The sequence below is a fragment of the Mustelus asterias genome, unplaced genomic scaffold, assembly GCF_964213995.1.
Source record: "Mustelus asterias unplaced genomic scaffold, sMusAst1.hap1.1 HAP1_SCAFFOLD_784, whole genome shotgun sequence".
NCBI classification, from domain to species: Eukaryota; Metazoa; Chordata; class Chondrichthyes; order Carcharhiniformes; family Triakidae; genus Mustelus; species Mustelus asterias.
Genome location: NW_027590731.1, coordinates 123,702 through 143,702, shown reverse-complemented (window position 1 = coordinate 143,702; position 20,001 = coordinate 123,702). Strand labels below are relative to the sequence as shown.

Here is a 20,001-nt window from a genome sequence, read left to right as displayed (position 1 = left end):
TCAAATAACCAAGAACTTTAAGTAAACAAGTAAAACATGTTAAGTAAGGTACGGTTCGACTGAAATGCAGTTCGAATAAGACTGTGAACATTCATTACCAAAACTGTAATAACAGAATTTCAGTCACTCTCAAATAAATTATACAAACAGCCTCGATGGATTCAGAAGATTTTGGAGTTCTTCAGTAATTGTGCGGTGTCTGTAAGGTCTTTCTAACTCCGTATCCTTCTGTTAGATAGTTTTCTTAAGCGAATTTTAATCTGTCAGGGGTGGAGAACTGCTGTAGAGGCAAATGTTCTTTTGACTGGCTGCTCTGGCCTCTGGAGATGGTCACCCAAGATATTATCGAGCGATGGCTGTTCCTCTGGCCTTTTTTCACCTGATGTGGTGATGCCGGCGTTGGACTGAAGTAAACACACTAAGAGTTTTAACAACACCAGGTTAAAGTCCAACAGGTTTATTTGGTAGCAAATGCCATTAGCTTTCAGAGCGCTGCCCCTTCGTCAGATGGAGTGGATATCTGCTCGCAAACAAGGCACACAGAGACAGAAAATCAAGTTACAGAATACTGATTAGAATGCCAATCCTTGCAGCCAGCCAAGTCTCAAAGATACAGACAATGTGCGTGGAGGGAGCATTAGACACAGGTTAAAGAAATGTGCATTGTCTCCAGACAGGAGAGCCAGTGAGATTCTGCAAGTCCAGGAGGCAAGCTGTGGGGGTTACCGAAAGTGTGACATGAATCCAATATCCCGGTTGAGTCCGTCCTCATGTGTGCGGAACTTGGCTATCCATTTCTGCTCCATTTCAGCGACTCTGCGCTGTCGTGAAGGCCGCCTTCGAGAACGCTTACCCGGAGATCAGAGGCTGAATGCCCGTGACCGCTGAAGTGCTCCCCCACAGGAAGAGAACAGTCTTGCCTGGTGATTGTCGAGCGGTGTTCATTCATCCATTGTCGCAGCGTCTGCATGGTTTCCCCAAATTACCGTGCCTCGGGACAGCCTTTCCAGGTAGACAACGTTGGCCGACTTGCAAGAGTAGGTACCGTGTATCAGGTAGATGGTGTTCTCACGTGAGATGATGGCATCCGTGTCGATGATCCGGCACGTCTTGCAGAGGTTGCTGTGGCAGGGTTGTGTGATGTCATGGTCCCTGTTCTCCTGAAGGCTGGGTAGTTTGCTGCGGACAATAGTCTGTTTGAGGTTGTGTGGTTGTTTGAAGGCAAGAAGTGGGGGTGTGTGGATGGCCTTGGCGAGATGTTCGTCTTCATCAATGACATGTTGAAGGCTCCGGAGGAGATGCCGTAGCTTCTCCGCTCGGGGGAAGTACTGGACGACGAAGGGTACTCTGTCCACCGTGTCCCATGTTTGTCTTCTGAGGAGGTCGGTGCGGTTTTTCGCTGTGGCGCGTTGGAACTGTCGATCGATGAGTCGAGCGCCATATCCTGTTCTTATGAGGGCCTCTTTCAGCGTCTGGAGGTGTCTGTTGCGATCCTCCTCATCCGAGCAGATCCTGTGTATTCGGAGGGCTTGTCCGTAGGGGAGGGCTTCTTTAACGTGTTTAGGGTGGAAGCTGGAGAAGTGGAGCATCGTGAGGTTATTCGTGAGCTTGCGGTACAGTGAGGTGCTGAGGCGAGCGTCCTTAATGGAGATGCGTGTGTCCGAGAATGCAACCAATTCCGGAGGGTAGTCCATGGTGAGCCTGATGGTTGGATGGAACTTGTTGATGTCATCATATAGTTGTTTCAGTGATTGTTCACCACGAGTCCAAAGGAAGAAAATGTCATCGATGTATCTAGTGTATAGCATCGATTGAAGGCCCTGTGCGTTGAAGACGTCTTGGTCGAACATGTGCATGAAGATGTCGGCATATTGACGTGCGAATTTTGTCCCCAGGCTGTTCCGTGTTTCTGGATGAAGAACTGGTTGTTGAAGGTGAAGACATTGTGGTCCAGGATGAAGCGGATGAGTTGTAAAATTGCAACTGGAAACTGGCAGTTGTCGGCGTTGAGTACTGAGGCCGTTTCAGCAATGCCATCATCGTGGGGGATGCTGGTGTAGAGTGCCGAGACATACATTGTGACGAGGAGTGTTCCTAGTTCAATTGTTCCATGTGTGTTGAGTTTCCGTAGGAAATCCGTAGTGTCTGGGGGTTCTTTGTACCATGGGCTTCAGGATACCCTCGACATAGCCAGAGAGGTTCTCGCACAGGGTCCCATTGCCCGATACGATGGGACGGCCGGGTGTGTTTGCCTTGTGTATCTTTGGGAGGCAGTAGTGATCTCCAACGCGGGGAGTACGTGGGATGAGAGCACGGAGGGTGCTCTGAAGGTCCGAATCAAAGGTTTTGATCGGAGTGCTGAGTTGACGGGTGTGTTCTTTGGTCGGATCTGTGGGTAACTGTCTGTAGTGTTCCTCGTTTTTCAGTTGTCGGTACACTTCTTTGCAGTAATCCGTTCTGTTCAGTATGACGATGGCCTCTGAGTGCGGAATTGTCTCCTCAACTCAGTCCGAAATGGTTGACACACCATCCGGATAATGTGAGCCCAGTTCAAAGCACTCTAGACTCCAGCAAGAGGCGGGGGAGGAGTGGGGGTGGGGGTCGGACGGGGTGTTGCGGGGGGGGGGGGGGGAGGGGGCGTGGAGGGAAGAGGGGCGGTGGAAACAATCTCGCAGCATGTACACTGTCAAACAGTCTCGCCGTTCCAGACTTTTCAATGAGATTACTTTTCATTATCCCAAACCCCAGGGAGAACAAGGCAACAGCAATGAATCTCTCCTCCAAGGGCAACTGCCTCATCACAACAATCAATCCAGTGAATCTTGGTTCCACAAACAGCGCGAGAACAGAGGGAAATAAGAGCAAAGTATGGAAAGTTTATAGAGGCACAAAGAGAGACTGAGACAGTGAAAGGGACTGACGTCGATACACAGAAACAAAGTGACAGATAGTGGGGGAGTCAGCCACATCCAATGAATGAATAACAATGTCGACAAAGCCAGCGGCCGGAGCCCACAAGGATTGGGTCCTTGAACCGTTGACTAGGGACAAAGAGAATGTTGAAAAGCATAGTCAACTTTTGAAAACATCTCGAATTACTTGAGAGGCAGTTTCCCAAACCAAACCGTGAGAAAACTCATCCTGCCCTGTCCACGGCAAAGAAATGAGCAAGACTTCGCCACTGCGAACAACGACGGGACTCATTTGGGAGTTGAACCCAGGGCCTCTCGCAAACTTGCAAATCATAACACCCAAAGCGAGGATCATACCCCTAGACCAACGAGCCACTGCTGTAAGGTCGCCTCAAATACAGATATTATATTGCCTTACAAATCTGATCTGACAACTGCAGTGGAAGGGGGAGCGCTGGAAAAACTCAGGAAGCCAGGCAGCATGTGCACACAGGGAAAGGAATCTCCTCTTATACCTGCATCACTTTTCTTTTCAACTGGTAAAGGTTGGAGATGTAGGAAGTTTTAAACAAGTGAAATCCAGGAGCGAGAAAGAATAACAACAGGAAAGGGCTCTGATAAGGCTCAATTCAGGAGAGATAAATGAACAAGTACTGTGTATCCCATGGCCTGAGAGTGAGGAAAGCAGAGTATCACAGAATGTTTGCACCGCAGCATGAGACCATTCACAAGATCTTTGAAGCAGTCGCGTGTCCTGTGGGTAATAGGGAGCCGGTGGGTGTACTGTACAGTGATTACACAGGAGCTGCAGTGATGAGGTTGGTGGATTTTGGAAATTGAGAGGAACACATGAGCAGCTTGTGTGACTACTTCACCTCATTGCCGCTTTTATACGGCAGCGAAAAGTAATCGTTGTTGCCACTGGATGAAGGACTAACTTATGTTCAACCTGAACAGAACATTTTGAAAGAGAGACTTACCTCTGGTGGAAATAGATCTGAGATGAAAATAATGAAATATAAAATGAAGTAAATTAGATAAAACATCCAACGTATTAGAAATATTGGGACGTCAAACCTATTAGAAATATTGGGTTTACAGTAAGTGACATGAACTGGTGCTGTGATCGCAGATATAGAACTGGGACCACCATCACACCGAGTGAATCCGCTGTCTGTTTAAATGTTGATCAAAGAAAACTTTTAATCATCTTGCACAATGGAACAGACGGGAACTCATTCAATAAGCACCCTTCACTCACAAATCACAGAAAAGGTCAATTTCATCTCGCAACTTTCAGCCTTTTGCCATCTTCTGTACATTTACCAATACGATTTATAAAGTAAGTGAATAGAGTTTGTGATGGTTAAAAAAAACGCATTCACACCCTTGGGGTACGTAAGCACAGTGACGCACACAGAGGAGCAAACATAAGTATAGACCACGCGAGACAGAGGACTAACGACCGACAAAACGGAAGCTTGGCATTAAGGGAATATAGCTTAGGAATGGAGCATTTGACTACAGGTCACGACGTTTCTGCATTCAAGTCGAAAGACTGCTTTCGCGCTTAATTGATTTTTTTTTCAATTAAAACTGCCCTTCATTGACTGGAAAGTGCTTTGTGACGTCCGCTTGTCGGGATAGGTTCTATATAAATGCAAATATTTCATGATCTTCAATCCGAGTCCTCTGTTACTGAGCCCAGTCAGTGGGAACAGTCTGACTCTATCAAACTATCTATCAAGGACTCTATCAAACGGCCCTTTTCCATGTTAGGAGAAGGGATTAACCATTACACCACAACAACACTGTGGGGTAAAATAATAAAATATACATGTTTAGATTTCTGAACGATGCCATAATTTGGTCTTTCTGTGTCAGGTTTGGTGAAAATTGAATTGGCGTCGAACTTGCAGCCAACACGCTGTCACCCTGATTTAGGATGCCATGTAAGCTTGGGATGCGTCAGTCTCTGTGGCGCAATTGGTTAGCGCGTTCGGCTGTTAACCGAAAGGTTGATGGTTCAAGACCATCCAGGGACGGGGTTTCACTTTTTTTTCCTCTCCATCTGCTTTAGACCATAAGACCATAAGACATAGGAGCGGAAGTAAGGCCATTCGGCCCATCGAGTCCACTCCACCATTCAATCATGGTTGATTTCAACTCCATTTACCCGCTCTCTCCCCATAGCCCTTAATTCCTCGAGAAATCAAGAATTTATCAATTTCTGTCTTGAAGACGCAAATTGATAAATTCTTGATTTCTCGAGGAATTAAGGGCTATGGGGAGAGAGCGGGTAAATGGAGTTGAAATCAACCATGATTGAATGGTGGAGTGGACTCGATGGGCCGAATGGCCTTACTTCCGCTCCTATGTCTTATGGTCTTATGGTCTAAAGCAGATGGAGAGGAAAAAAAAGTGAAACCCCGTCCCTGGATGGTCTTGAACCATCAACCTTTCGGTTAACAGCCGAACGCGCTAACCAATTGCGCCACAGAGACTGACGCATCCCAAGCTTACATGGCATCCTAAATCAGGGTGACAGCGTGTTGGCTGCAAGTTCGACGCCAATTCAATTTTCACCAAACCTGACACAGAAAGACCAAATTATGGCATCGTTCAGAAATCTAAACATGTATATTTTATTATTTTACCCCACAGTGTTGTTGTGGTGTAATGGTTAATCCCTTCTCCTAACATGGAAAAGGGCCGTTTGATAGAGTCCTTGATTGCTTTCATTGTCTCTCGGTTTTTGAGTGTCACTGAGTCCTTGGGCGACACTAAAAAAAAACTTATCGTGTGTTTCTGCCTCTACTGTTAGCCGACGTTAGTTTATTGAACATATATCTCCAACATATTATTTGTAACAATTTATATATTTCAAATATTGTTAAACTCAATAACTGAACTCGAAACTTTAACCCATGTTTGATCTTGGGTTTCCATTTTCTTGCCCATTCCTCTTCTTTCTCAGATAGATCAGGAAGCTGTCTGTCCCAACCTGAAATGTTTTCAATGAGGGAAATACACAGCAAGTCGGCAAAGATCAGTGGAATGAGGACTGAGTTAAACTTTCACCAGAATGCTGCTTTTATAATTGCAAAGTCCTGAGATTGAGAGCAGATAGTTCACATTTGAGGCGTTTCACTTCTTTGAGAGATGAATGCCTGCCGTGTTTGACAAGGTACGTTTCACAGGATCAGCAATGATGAGGTTGGTGGGTTTTGGAAATTGAAAGTTACACGTGAACAGCTTGTGGGACTATTTCATTTATCGTTGCCGTCTTGCGGTGTGTTTTACGTCCTGATAAAACCTGTATTTATAATACAAGCATTAGATGGTGGAAATTCTCAGCAGGTTTGGCAGAATCTGTGGACACGCATCAAATTCTAAATACTTCGATGTGTCACCTGTGTTCCTGAAGTATACTGATCCTTGTGTTCAAAAAAACTGATAAAACCTTTTCAAAGCAGCTGTCCCATCTCTAAGTGTTATTAAATATTAAGGAATCACATTATCTCACAGCCATGTGGCATTTACACTTCCCCAATGCTTGAATAATATTCTGCAACTGCATTCATGGAGACAGAGATAAAATTCGGGACAAATGTTATTTTCTGAAACTGATGTTAGATCAATGACTCTGCCACATGGCTAAGGTTGGCAAACGACTTATAATTCAAGAAAACAAGGATTTAAATTGCAATCAGACTGCACTGTTTGATATTCTCGGCCGGTCACATTGGTCATGAGCAGAGTTCCTGGATTGTAGGAGTTAACATGTTCATTTCATATACGATGAGCTCCCCGATTCAAAATAAGATCGAAACATTATCGAAATTAATATTTTTTTGAATTTTCCCCGATTCTTGATCGCTGTTGCATATGAACTGGATTGGAGCAGACACAATGTTAATTTGTTCTTCACCATTTATTGAAAAAAATACCCTCAGCAAAGTCGCCGCTGGCATACTGTTGCTTTTCTGCTTCCACTGTCACACTCACGGTGCAGCTGATGCAGGCTGGATGGATTAGCCATGGCAAATGAGTGATGTTCCGGTTCGACATTGGCAAAAGTGCCTCAGTAAGGTACTCTGGGCTTACATTTTCTGGTTAATGTTTCAGCCATTTATCACTGAGGTATGGAGATATTTCTTCACTCAAAGGCTTGTGAGTCTTTGGAATTATTTGACTTATTATTGTCACATATGTTAGCATACAATAAAAAGTATTGTTTCTTGCGCGCTGTACAGACAAAGCATACCGTTCATAGAGAAGGAAACGAGAGAGTGCAGAGTGTAGTGTTACAGTCATAGCTGGGATGTAAGAAATTGAATTGAAGCATTGTGAGAGAGTTTAAAAGAGTTAGAATGAAGTTTTAGAAGCAGAGAACGAGAGTAAAAGATAGAGTTAGAAGGTATGCTGGGCACAGCTTGCAAGAGGTTGCCTCGCTCGGGTGCCATCTTGCATCAATTCTGGAGCTGCACAGAGGTCTGTGGATTTTCAATTCATGAAGACATTGAAGGTTGAGGTGGAAAGTTGCTAGAATCTAAGTGAATGAAGGGCTATCGGGATAAACTTGGAAATTGGGGTTGAGGCTGTGGATCTGCCTCGATTCAGTGGTGGAGGAGGCTCAATGGGTCATGTGACCCAATTCTACTCCATTGATTCTGTTCACTTGCAATACCAGATACGGCATCAATAGGTTCTGCTGGTAGCATTGATGAGTTCAGGGCAGTAATGATGTGGAGTTGCCGGCGTTGGACTGGGATAGGCACAGTAAGTAATCTCACAACACCAGGTTAAAGTCCAAAAGGTTTATTTGGCAGCACAAGCTTTCGGAGCACTGCCCTTTCATGACGTGAGTCACGTGCTACCAAATAAATCTGTTGGACTTTAACCTGGTGCTGTGAGACTCGTTACAAGGCAGTCATATGAGTTGAAGCATGTGATCGAATCTAATCACCGCTATATGTCCAGTTAATTAACTTTACGAAATATCTCTGTTATCACACGAATTCCATGCAACTCAAATGTAAATTATTGTTGGCAATTGACGGGTTTGGGGAACCAGTTTCCTTGAATCAGTGCATCGCAATGTTTCTGTGGTGTAGTGGTTGTCACATTCACGTTACACGTGAAAGATCCGCCGTTTAATCCCGGCAGAAATACTTTCATCATATAGTGAAAATGTTGGAAGATCTGAACTGAACTGACAGCATCTGTGGAGGAAGAATAGAGCCAACGTTTAAAGTGCGCATGACCCTTCGTCAGAGCTCCGGACTCGAAACGTTGGCTCTATTCTGTCTCTACAGATGCTGTCAGTCCTGCTAAGATTTTCCAGCATTTTTCTATTTCTGTTTCAGGTTCCAGCATCCACAGTATTTTGCCTTCACAGAAAAAAAAAATCCAAATGCTTTTAATTTCAGAGGGATTCGACGACTGGAATTATTTGCGTGTTTGTCACTAAACATGAACTGACCTGCTGAGTATTCCAAGTATTTTCTGATTGTAAAGTGAGGAATCACTCAGCGAAAGGATCAAAAGGAATTTCTGTGATAGAGAACAAGGCAGAATGGATTCCATGACACCAGGAATGGTGGACAAGGCAACATTGAACCAGTGATAGTGGAGCCTGGGTGGTCTAGTGGTTCAGAGTCAATGTTTCCACCGCTATGGCCCGGAACTGATGACAAACTGTGAACTAAACAGAGCACTTTGCTCAGCGCGTACTGCATTTCTGGAGTTGAAAGTATCTGAACATAAAGGAAGAAGACATCATTTGTTTCAGATGGTTATAAGATGTTGGAATGCCTGTGTGACAATGTCAGTAGCGAAATTGACCTGAAATGAAGCGGTGGAGACAGAAATGGTTATCAACGAATTTCAAATCTTTGATATTAGCTTTCCTGGCGTCCCGCGGTCAGGTTTCGGCGCCATGTCTCGCGTTGGAGTCCCAGGCTAGTAGTGAATAACTTCTTATTTAACTCTTCATTAAACGAAAACACGCCTCACAGTGTCTGTTAAGGGAGAAGCAAGAGTAATCTTCAGCTGTATGAATTGTATTAGAGATGTAACAATAACAGTAAACTCTGAAGAAGGATGGCACGGCAGGCATTTATCACAAAAGCAACTGACACACATGTCTAATTCTTCCTCTTTCAAGTCTCATCGATTAACTCCTTGTTCTCCACCTCGGATTTTTCCACATCCATCAAATGTCACCCACCTGAAAATTCAACCCCTTCTTCGCTCCACTGATGCTGATACACTAACTCCGCACTGGGCGCAAGAATTCGCTCCATAGCTCAGTGGTTCCAGCAGATCGGGTGTAAGGTTGGACAGTTTAAAGTTTATTTATTAGTCCCACAATTAAGCTTACATTAACACCGCAATGAAGTTTCAGTGACAATTCCCTCGTCGGCAGAACCGGCACCTTCTCGGGTAAATTGACAGCTAATTTAGCATGGCCAATGTACCTAACCAGCGCATCGTTCACTCTGTGGGAATAAGAAGGAGCACCCGCAGGAAACCCACGCAACACGGGGAAAACATGCAGACTTTGCACAGACAGTAACCAATGCCGGGAATTGAAACTGGGTCCCTGGCGCTGTGAGGCAGCAGTGACACCATGTTGCCCAAAAATATATTCTCTTGTTCATGACCGGAGAAAGAGCAGGCAATGTTTGTAAAGGTGACCTCGTTATTTTTTAATTAATTAGAAATGGGCGTCGCCGGCTGGCCAGCATTTATTGTCCATCCTGGTTGCCCGAGGACAGTTGAGAGTCAACCACTTTGCTACAGCTCTGGAGTCAGTGTTGTCCAGACCGGATAAGGGACGGCAGATTTCCTTCACGAAAGCACATTACCGAACTCCAAGTTTTTTTTCCCGACAATCGACAATGGTTTCATGGTCATCAGTAGATTCTTAATTCCAGATAGTTTTTATTGAAAACAAATTCCACAACATGCCGTGGCAGGATTCAAAACCAGGACCCCATAAAATTCGGTGCGTTTCTGGATTAATAGTCTCACGAGAATACCAGTAGGCCATCGTCTTTCCTAGTTATAAGCGTTTATGTTGGAAGAGATTTGGGTGTGTTTGTACAAGGAAGGCAGGAAGATAGCATGGTGGTGCAGCAAACAATAGGAAGGGAAATGGCATTTTGATCTTTTTGCCAGCAGATTGCTGAATCAGAATAAACACGCCAATCTACATTTATACAGGGTTTTGTTGGGAGCAAGTGTGAAATATTCGGTGCGTTTTTGATATCCACAAAGCTTTTCTTTGAAAAAAAAGGCTATCCTTCCATTGGAGACGGTCCACTTGGTAGGTTCCTGTGATGAGAGAGTTCTCCTGGGATGAGAGGCTGTCTAAATTTGGCTGAAATCCCCTGGAGTTTGGAAGACTGAGAGGCAATCTTATTGAACTACAGAATACTGAGAGATTGTTTCCCAGTCTCAGATGAGGACTCACCGGAGAACTGACAGACAAACACATCCAGCCAAGACTCTAATTCTTAACTTTAATTGCATATTTGAAATGAATATATATTATACCATGTGATATGTATGATATCAATATTCATCAAATAAATAATGTCGGCAACACCTGACAACAGTCAAGCGGCAACACTTGAGAAATATTTTTATTGTTGCCTCGGTTCACAAACCGGAACTGCGCGACAATGAATGCGTATGGGGAAAATGAAAGTACAACCACCGCCTCTGGATGGTACTGAGCCACCAACCATTTGCTTAAAGTCGAACGCAATAACGAATTCCGCCACTTAGACGAAGACACTCTATATTAGGGTGTCAGCGAGTGCTGTATATATCCAACCCCAATTCTGTTTTTTTTTAAAAACATAGTCGAGAACTACAACATGACCAGATCGTTTACAATACTATGCAAACCCCTTTGACTACTTTACTCCCCACAGTGTTGCTGCGATTTAGTGGTTTCCCGCTTCTCCCAACATGGGAGAGGGCCGTTTCATCGAGCAGAAAGGGACAAGCTGTTTCCACTGACGATTGTCAGGAACATTTATTTATTTGTTGTATTCCTTGTTTGTTTCGCGGGCTTTTTTCAAGGTTTTAAATTAAGGGAAGTGACGTCAGCTGAAGGGGATTCTGGGAGGTTGAGTTCTTAGTATAAAAGTCAGTTACCTGGGGGGTTCGACCTCTTTGTTCGACTGGAGCATAAAAAGCAGGCCGCACTATACAACGGGCAGCGTCGGGAGCGGGCTGTGGACTGACTGGCAAGCAGAGTGAGAGCTGTAAGGGCTTTGGCTCGCAGGGCTTAGGCGGAAACGGGCGACACAGGGCAGGTTTAAATTAATTCTGTTACCATTCAATTTCGAATCCTTGTTCTTTCCCAGTGCACTCTGAGGAAGGGGAAAAAGGGTTCAGTGTTCCATTGGAGCAATTCTTTTTCTTTGTAGCAGTAAGTTTCATATGGAGGGGATGGAAGTGAAGGCAGTGCAATGTACCTCCTGCAGAATGTTTGAGGTGAGGGGCACCTCACCTCAGTCAGTGTCCCTGCTGATTACACCTGTGGGAGGTGCACCCATCTGCAGCTCCACCAAGACCGCGTTAGGGAGCTGGAGCTGGAGTTGGATGAGCTTAGGGTCATCAGGGAGGCAGAGAGGGCCATAGACACAAGCTTCAGGGATATAGTTGCTCCAGGGAATGAAAATAGATGGGTGACAGTGAGAGGCGCTGGGAGGAAGCAGTCGGGGCGGGGATCCCCTGTGGTTGTTCCCCTTAGCAACAAGTATTCCTCTTTGGATACAGGTGAGGGGGGCAACCTACCGGTGGTAAGCCGCAGTGACCAGATCGCCAGCGCTGAGTCCGTCCCTGTGGCTCAGAGGGAAAGGGGGAGAGCGGTAGAGCTATAGTTATTGGGGACTCGTTTGTTAGAGGGATAGATAGGAGGTTCTGTGGCAACAAGAGAGACTCACGGATGGTATGTTGCCTCCCGGATGCCAGGGTCTGTGACATCTCCGACCGTGTCTTCAGGATTCTAAAGGGGGAGGGGCAACAGTCACAAGTCGTGGTGCACGTCGGCACCAAAGACATAGGTAAGAGAGGGGACGGGGACTTAAAACAGGAATTCAGGGAGCTTGGGTGGAAGCTGAGAGCCAGGACAAAGCAGGTTGTCATCTCTGGTATGTTGCCGGTGCCACGGGATAGCGAGTTGAGGAAGAGGGAGAGAGTGCAGTTAAACACCTGGATGCAGGGATGGTATAGGAGGGAGGGTTTCAGCTATGTGGATAATTGGAACACGTTCTGGGGAAGGTGGGACCTGTACCAACAGGACGGGGTGCACCTGAACCAGAAGGGCACCAATATCCTGGGAGGGAAACTTGCTACAGCTCTTCGGGGGGATTTAAACTAATTTGTCAGGCGGATGGGAAAAGGAGTTGTAGTCCAGAGGTCAGTGAGTGTAGTGAGGTACTGGGAAGGGTATCCTGGTCAAAGGTGGGTACCAGCAGACAAGAAGGTGGTTTGAAGTGTGTCTACTTCAATGCAAGGAGCATCTGAAATAAGGGAGGTGAACTTGGGGCGTGGATTGGCACTTGGGACTACGATGTTGTGGCCATTATGGAGACATGGGTAGAACAAGGACAGGAATGGTTGTTGGAAGTTCCGGGGTGGAGATGTTTCAAGAAGTGTAGGATAGCTGGTAAAATAGGTGGAGGAGTGGCACTGTTAATCAAGGAGAGTGTAACGGCTGCAGAAAGGCATTTCGAAGGGGATCTGCCTACAGAGGTAATATGGGCTGAGGTTAGGAATAGGAAAGGAGTGGTCACGTTTTTAAGAGTTTACTATAGGCCCCCAAATAGTAATAGAGATGTGGAGCAAGAAACTACTAAGCAGATTATGGATAGGTGTGGAGGTCACAGGGTCGTTGTCATGGGGACTTTAACCTTCCAAATATTGATTGGAATCTTTATCGGTCGAATAGTTCGGATGGGGCAGTTTTTGTGCAGTGTGTGCAGGAGGGGTTCCTGACACAATATGTGGATAAGCCGACAAGAGGTGGGGCCACATTGGATTTGGTAATGGGAAATGAGCCGGGCCAAGTGTTGGATTTGGTTGTGGGAGAGCACTTTGGAGATCGTGACCACAATTCGGTGTCTTTTGTTATTGCAATGGAGAGGGAGAGGGCCATACGGCAGGGCATAGTTTACAATTGGGGGAGAGGTAATTATGATGCAATCAGGCAGGAATTAGGAAGCATAGGATGGGAACAAAAATTGTCAGGCAAAGGCACTAATGATAAGTGGAACTTTTTCAAGGAACAAATACTGCGTGTCCTTGATAGGAATGTCCCTGCCAGGCAGAGAGGAAATGGCCGAGTGAGGGAACCATGCTTCACAAAAGAGGTGGAATGTCTTGTCAAGAGGAAGAAGGAAGCGTATGTTAGCTTGAGAAAACAAGGTTCAGTTGGCTCGATGGAGGGTTACAAGTTAGCAAGAAATGAGCTGAAAAAGGGGCTTAGGAGATCTTGGAGGGGGCATGAGAAGTCCTTGGCGGGTCGGATCAAGGAAAACCCCAAGGCCTTTTACTCTTATGTGAGGAGTAAAAGAATGACCAGGGTGAGGTTGGGGCCGGTCAAGGGCGGCAGTGGGAAATTGTGCATGGAGTCAGAAGAGATAGGAGAGGTGATGAATGAATACTTTTTTTCGGTGTTCACCAAGGAGAGGGGCCATGTTTTTGAGGAAGAGATGGTGTCACAGGCTGATAGGCTCGAGGAAGTACATGTTTGGAGGGAAGATGTACTCGCAATTTTGAATAAACTGAAAGTTGACAAGTCCCCTGGGCCTGATGAAATATATCCTAGGATTCTTTGGGAGGCAAGGGATGAGATAGCAGAGCCTTTGGCATTGATCTTTGCGGCCTCACGGTCCACAGGGGTGGTGCCAGAGGACTGGAGAGTGGCGAATGTGGTTCCTCTGTTTAAGAAAGGGAAAATAAATGACCCTGGTAATTATAGGCCGGTTAGCCTTACTTTGGTGGTCGGTAAGTTGATGGAAAAGGTCCTTAGGGATAGGATTTACGACCATTTAGAAAGATGCAGCTTAATCCGGGATAGTCAGCACGGATTTGTGAAGGGCAAGTCTTGCCTCACAAATTTGATAGAATTTGTTGAGGAGGTAACTAAGTGTGTAGATGAAGGTAGCGCAGTTGTTGTCATATTCATGGATTTTAGTAAGGCGTTTGATAAAGTCCCCCACGGTCGGCTTGTGAAGAAAGTAAGGATGTGTAGGATAGAGGGAAGTTTGGTCGATTGGATAGGTAACTGGCTATCTGACAGAAGACAGAGGGTGGTGGTGGATGGACAATTTTCGGACTGGAAACCGGTTACCAGCGGAGTGTCACAAGGATCAGTGCTTGGTCCCCTGCTATTTGTAATTTTTATAAATGACTTGGAGGAGGGGGCTGAAGGGTGGATCAGTAAATTTGCTGATGACACCAAGATTGGTGGAGTAGTGGATAAGGTGGAGGGCTGTTGTGGGCTGCAAAGAGATATCGATAGGATGCAGAGCTGGGCTGGAAAATGGCAAATGGAGTTTAACCCTGACAAATGCGAGGTGATTCATTTTGGTAGGACAAATTTAAATGTGGATTACAGGGTCAAAGGTAGGGTTCTGAAGAATGTGGAGGAACAGAGAGATCTTGGGGTTCATATCCATAGATCTCTGAAGGTTGCCACTCAAGTGGATAGAGCCGTGAAGAAGGCCTATAGTGTGTTGGCGTTCATTAACAGGGGGTTTGAGTTTAAGAGCCGTTGGGTTATGCTGCAACTGTACAGGACCTTGGTGAGACCACATTTGGAATATTGTGTGCAGTTCTGGTCACCTCACTACAAGAAGGATGTGGAGACACTGGAAAGAGTGCAAAAGAGATTCACCAGGATGCTGCCTGGTTTGGAGGGTAGGTCTTATGAGGAAAGGTTGAGGGAACTTGGGCTTTTCTCTTTGGAGCGGAGGAGGTTGAGAGGAGACTTGATAGAGGTTTCTAAGATGATGAGGGGGATAGATAGACTGAACGTTCAAAGACTATTTCCTCGGGTGAATGGAGCGGTAACTCGGCGGCATAACTATAGGGTTCACGGTGGGAGATATAGGAAGGATGTCCGAGGTAGGTTTTTTACTCAGAGAGTGGCTGGGTTGTGGAATGGGCTGCCTGTAGGGATAGTGGAGTCAGAAACTTTAGGAACATTTAAGATGCTATTGGATAGGCACATGGAGTACTTCGGCATGATAGGGAGGAAATAGCTTGTTCTGGGTTTCAGACAATGCTCGGCACAACATCGTGGGCCGAAGGGCCTGTTCTGTGCTGTACCGTTCTATGTTCTATGTTCTCATTATATTTTCATTGAGCACAAAGGTTGTGAAATCAAGAAGTAACAAATGAGGTGCAAGAATGGTTTGGTGATTCCAAAGGTCCTTGGAGCAGGGATTTAATGAATGTTTTAGCAACTGTTTATTGTGCAGCAGAGTCCATGGTTAAGACTGGTGATTTGGCAAATCTCGACCACAAACTTCAAACATGAATCCAGCAGGTTAAGCCAGTAATGGCTGAGGTAAATCACAATAATCAGAATGATGCTTCAGGATCATTGTTCTGATAACTTGCTGATCAACATGTGGTGACTGCATTAGAAAGACATGCTAAAATCATTCATCAAATTATTAAAGACAAGGCAATTAATGATGGGAAACAGCAGAATAGAACCTTGTGTAGTGTCTGTGAGAATTGGATGAAAGAACAATTTAGAGAGAATTCAGAACAAGCTAATCAGGTAAGATTCCTCCCTGGATTAACATAGAACATAGAACAGTACAGCACAGAACAGGCCCTTCGGCCCACGATGTTGTGCCGACCTTCATCTGAAACCAAGATCAAGCTATCCCACTCCCTACCATGCTATCCCACTCCCTACCATACATACTATGTAATAGTATCAGCCCTTTGAATTTCCTGATTAGTAATGTACAATTAGATTCTCTAAATTGTGGACAAAGACATCCTAATGTATCCTGATGTCAGTTTGGATGATTGACCAAGGTTTGGTTTGAGAATAATTGTGGTGGAGTGTTCCATAAGGGTTTAGGATTAATAGTGCGGATTCCAATGGATGCAGTGGGATGGAAAGTATCAGAGGTTCAGAACGTTGATCTCTTTATGGATGGTATATGGATCGGATATGGTAAGTTCTAACTTATATGGTGCATTGGCGAATGGAGTTACATGATACTTACGTGAGGGTTCTGAGAAATTGTGGTTGTGCTAAGAGCAGCAAGCTGGAGTTGATTAAGTTTGGCTGCAACCCTTTTTTTCCAGCTGCTGTTTGTTTTTGCTTCTGCCACAAAAGCAGTCGGAAAACCAAGTCAGTAGATCTTCAAAGGTCAATTTATGAGATTCACCAAAATATTTCTGGGTTGTCTTGCAGTAATTTTGTTACAGTGGCAGAAATTAGCTCTTGACTTTTTTTTACAGTGCTGCTTTGAACTGCTTTTGAATGATGTATTATGTTAAAGGGACTTAGGAGCATATATAAGTTGCTGTTGTTTGCGAAAAAGAAGTATGAGGTGTGTGGTAAGTTGTTCCGTGGTGTCACATTTCTGCTTGTGAGGAGCTATGTAATAGTATCAGCCCTTTGAATTTCCTGAGAATCATTGATATTTTTGACATTGTGTGCCTTGGTCCATCTGCTGCTGATCCCTTATCAATGCAATTATCACGACCTTATCTGGCTAGCTTTCCATTTTTTGCCTCCTGTTATCTTTAGCTCATTTAAAATTCTGCTGCCAGTATCATGTCCCACTCATCCATTGCATCTTCCCTGATTTGCTTTTGCTGCTGTATTGCAAATCTAACGTTCTCATTCATGTTTAAATCCCTCTACGTCCTTTCACAGTAGTGTTTCAGAACCTCATCCAAAAGTCTCCATTACTTTGACTTGCATCCTCTTTTGAATCTCCTTCCATTGACCTTTGCCTTTTGTTCCGTCCTTAATCTCGCCACCTTCTTGGATACCGCCCCTACTCATTTATCAGAACCCCCGTATACCGGTACCGGTTTAAATGCCGCTGAGATAATATATGGGCGCCCACTTAGAACCCCGTAGGATAGCGCTCAACCTCCTCCTCCCCAGATAGATCTGCACTCATGTCTGACCAATTCCAGCAATATTTTATACAATTGACTATGTCTCAAGTTTTTACATACTCAGGTGAAGGAATCTACCAGGCCTCCACCCGACAAGGACGGAGATTGGGAAGGAGTCGAAACCGGGGACTGGGTGCTGATTCATGACTGGGAACGACCCAAACTAGGACCGCGCTGGACAGGAACCTTCCAAGTTCTGCTACAGACCCCAACCGCGGTGAAGGTGAAAGGGCAGGAAAGGTGGATACACCTGAGTGACTGTAAGCATTGGACAGCTTGATCAGGGCTGCAGTAGAGAGTGACAGTTGGTGTCTCACTGAGGGAGTGCTGCTCGGGCTGCAGTAGAGAGTGACAGTTGGTGTCTCACTGAGGGAGTGCTGCTCGGGCTGCAGTAGAGAGTGACAGTTGGTGTCTCACTGAGGGAGTGCTGCTCGGGCTGCAGTAGAGAGTGACAGTTGGTGTCTCAGTGAGGGAGTGCTGCTCGGGCTGCAGTGGAGAGTGACAGTTGGGGAAGTGTGGGGAAGTTTTTTTTTTTGTTTTCTTTTTTTTCTTGCTGGTAATGGCTTCAGGGATGGCAGTTCAGGCAGTATGCTGCATCTCCTGTGGGATGTATGTGGTGAGGAAATCCAGTAGTGTTTCAGGAGATTTTAGTTGTAAGAAGTGCATTAGATTGCAGCTTCTGGAGGAGCGTGTAAAGGAGCTGGAAGGGGAGGTAGAGGAACTCCGCATAATTCGGGAGGCGGAGGTGGAAGTTGATAGGAGTTATAGAGAAATAGTAACTCCTAGAAATGAGGCTTGGGTCAATGCCAGGAGGAGGGGTAAGAAGCATTCGGGAAGACAATCCCCTGGGGCGGTTCCCCTCCATAATAGGTTTTCGGTGCTGGAGGCTACAGTTGAGGAGGAATCAACTGAGCATAGAGAGCAGATCTCTGGGGGTGAGCCGAGTGAGAAAGCTCAGGTGGTTAGGGGCTGTAAAAGACTGGGCCTTGTGATTGGGGACTCCACAATTAAGGGGACAGATAGGAGGGTCGGAACTAAAGGTAGGGACTCAGGGTTGGTGTGTTGCCTACCAGGGGCTGGGGTCCGGGATGTGTCTGACAGGGTATTCAGGACTCTTAGGGGGGAGGGAGATAAACCACAAGTTATTGTACATGTGGGGACACACGACATAGGGAGGATAGGGGAAGGGGATATTAGGCAGGGATTTATGGAGTTGGGGTGGAAACTAAAGGCCAAGACTGACAGAGTGGTTATCTCTGGACTCTTGCCTGTACCACGGGATAGTTTAGAGAGGAATAGGGAGAGGGAAGGTTTGAATTCATGGCTGAGGGGATGGTGCAGGAGGGAGGGGTTCAGGTACTTAAGCAATTGGGGCTCGTACTGGGGAAGGTGTGACCTCTATGAGAAGGATGGTCTACACCTTAATCAGAAGGGGACCAATATCCTGGGGGGTAAATTTGCTAAGGCCATGCAAGGAGGTTTAAACTGATTCGGGGGGGGGGGAGGGATCCTGAGTAGTGGGGCTGAAAGTGAGGGATGCATGGATGGGGACTGCAATGCACGGCATTGCAGAGGTGGGGTGGAGCAGGGTTTGAAATGTGTATACTTCAATGCCAGGAGTATTCGCAATAAAGTGGGTGAACTTGCAGCGTGGATCAGTACCTGGGACTTCGATGTTGTGGCTATTTCAGAGACATGGATAGAGCAGGGGCAGGAATGGATGCTGCAGGTCCCGGGGTTCAAATGTTTTAGTCGAAGTAGGGAAGGAGGTAGAAGAGGGGGAGGGGTAGCATTATTGGTCAGAGATTGTATCACAGTGTCAGAGAGGAGGTTTGATGAGGACTTATCTGTTGAGGTAGTATGGGCGGAGATTAGAAATAGGAGAGGAGAGGTCACCCTGTTGGGAGTCTTTTATAGACCTCCTAAAAGTTCTAGAGAGGTTGAGGAAAGGATTGCGGAGTCAATCCTGCTTAGGAGTGAAAGTAATAGGGCAATTGTTATGGGGGATTTTAACTTGACTAATATTGACTGGAATTGTTATAGCTCTAGCTCGTTAGAGGGGTCAGTTTTTGTTCAAAGCGTGCAGGAAGGTTTTTTGACTCAGTATGTAGACAGGCCAACTAGAGGTGAGGCTATATTGGATCTGGTGCTGGGAAATGAGCCAGACCAGGTGCTAGACTTGGAAGTTGGTGTGCATTTTGGTGATAGTGACCACAATTCGGTTACGTTCACCTTAGTGATGGAAAGGGATAGGCATGAACCTCGGGCCAGTGGTTTTAGCTGGGGGAAGGGTAATTATGAGGCTATTAGGAGAGAATTAGGAAACATAGGTTGGACTAGGAGATTACAGGGACTGGGAACGTCCGACATGTGGAGTTTTTTCAAGGAGCAGCTACTGCGAGTCTGTGATAGGTATGTCCCTGTCAGGCAAGGAGGAATTGGTAGGGCTAGGGAACCGTGGTGCACCAAAAAAGTTTCTTTGTTGGTTAAAAAGAAAAAGGAGGCTTATGTTCGGATGAGACGTGAGCACTCGGGTAGTGCACTAGAAAGCTTTAGATTGGCTAAGAGGGAGTTGAAGAGCGAGCTTAGAAGGGCTAAAAGGGGACATGAGAAGACTTTGGCGGATAGGGTTAAAGAGAATCCTAAGGCGTTCTATAGGTATGTCAAGAACAGAAGGTTGGTTAGGGCAAGTTTAGGGCCAGTTATAGATGGCAGAGGGAAGTTATGTGTGGAACCGGAGGAGATTGGTGAAGCATTGAACCAATATTTCTCTTCGGTGTTCACGCAAGGGGACATGAATATAGCTGAGGAGGACACTGGGTTGCAAGGGAGTAGAATAGACAGTATTACAGTTGATAAGGAGGATGTGCAGGATATTCTGGAGGGTCTGAAAATAGATAAA

General features: G+C 45.7%; 2 non-coding genes across 2 annotated transcripts; one reads left to right on the top strand and one right to left on the bottom strand.

Moving 5' to 3' along the window:
* Positions 1 to 4,883: 4,883 nt before the first annotated feature.
* trnan-guu (transfer RNA asparagine (anticodon GUU)) lies at positions 4,884 to 4,957 on the top strand. The gene has a single exon. It is a non-coding gene; the product is annotated as a tRNA-Asn (tRNA).
* Positions 4,958 to 5,342: 385 nt separating this feature from the next.
* Positions 5,343 to 5,416, bottom strand: trnan-guu (transfer RNA asparagine (anticodon GUU)). The gene has a single exon. It is a non-coding gene; the product is annotated as a tRNA-Asn (tRNA).
* Between the last annotated feature and the right edge of the window lie 14,585 nt (positions 5,417 to 20,001).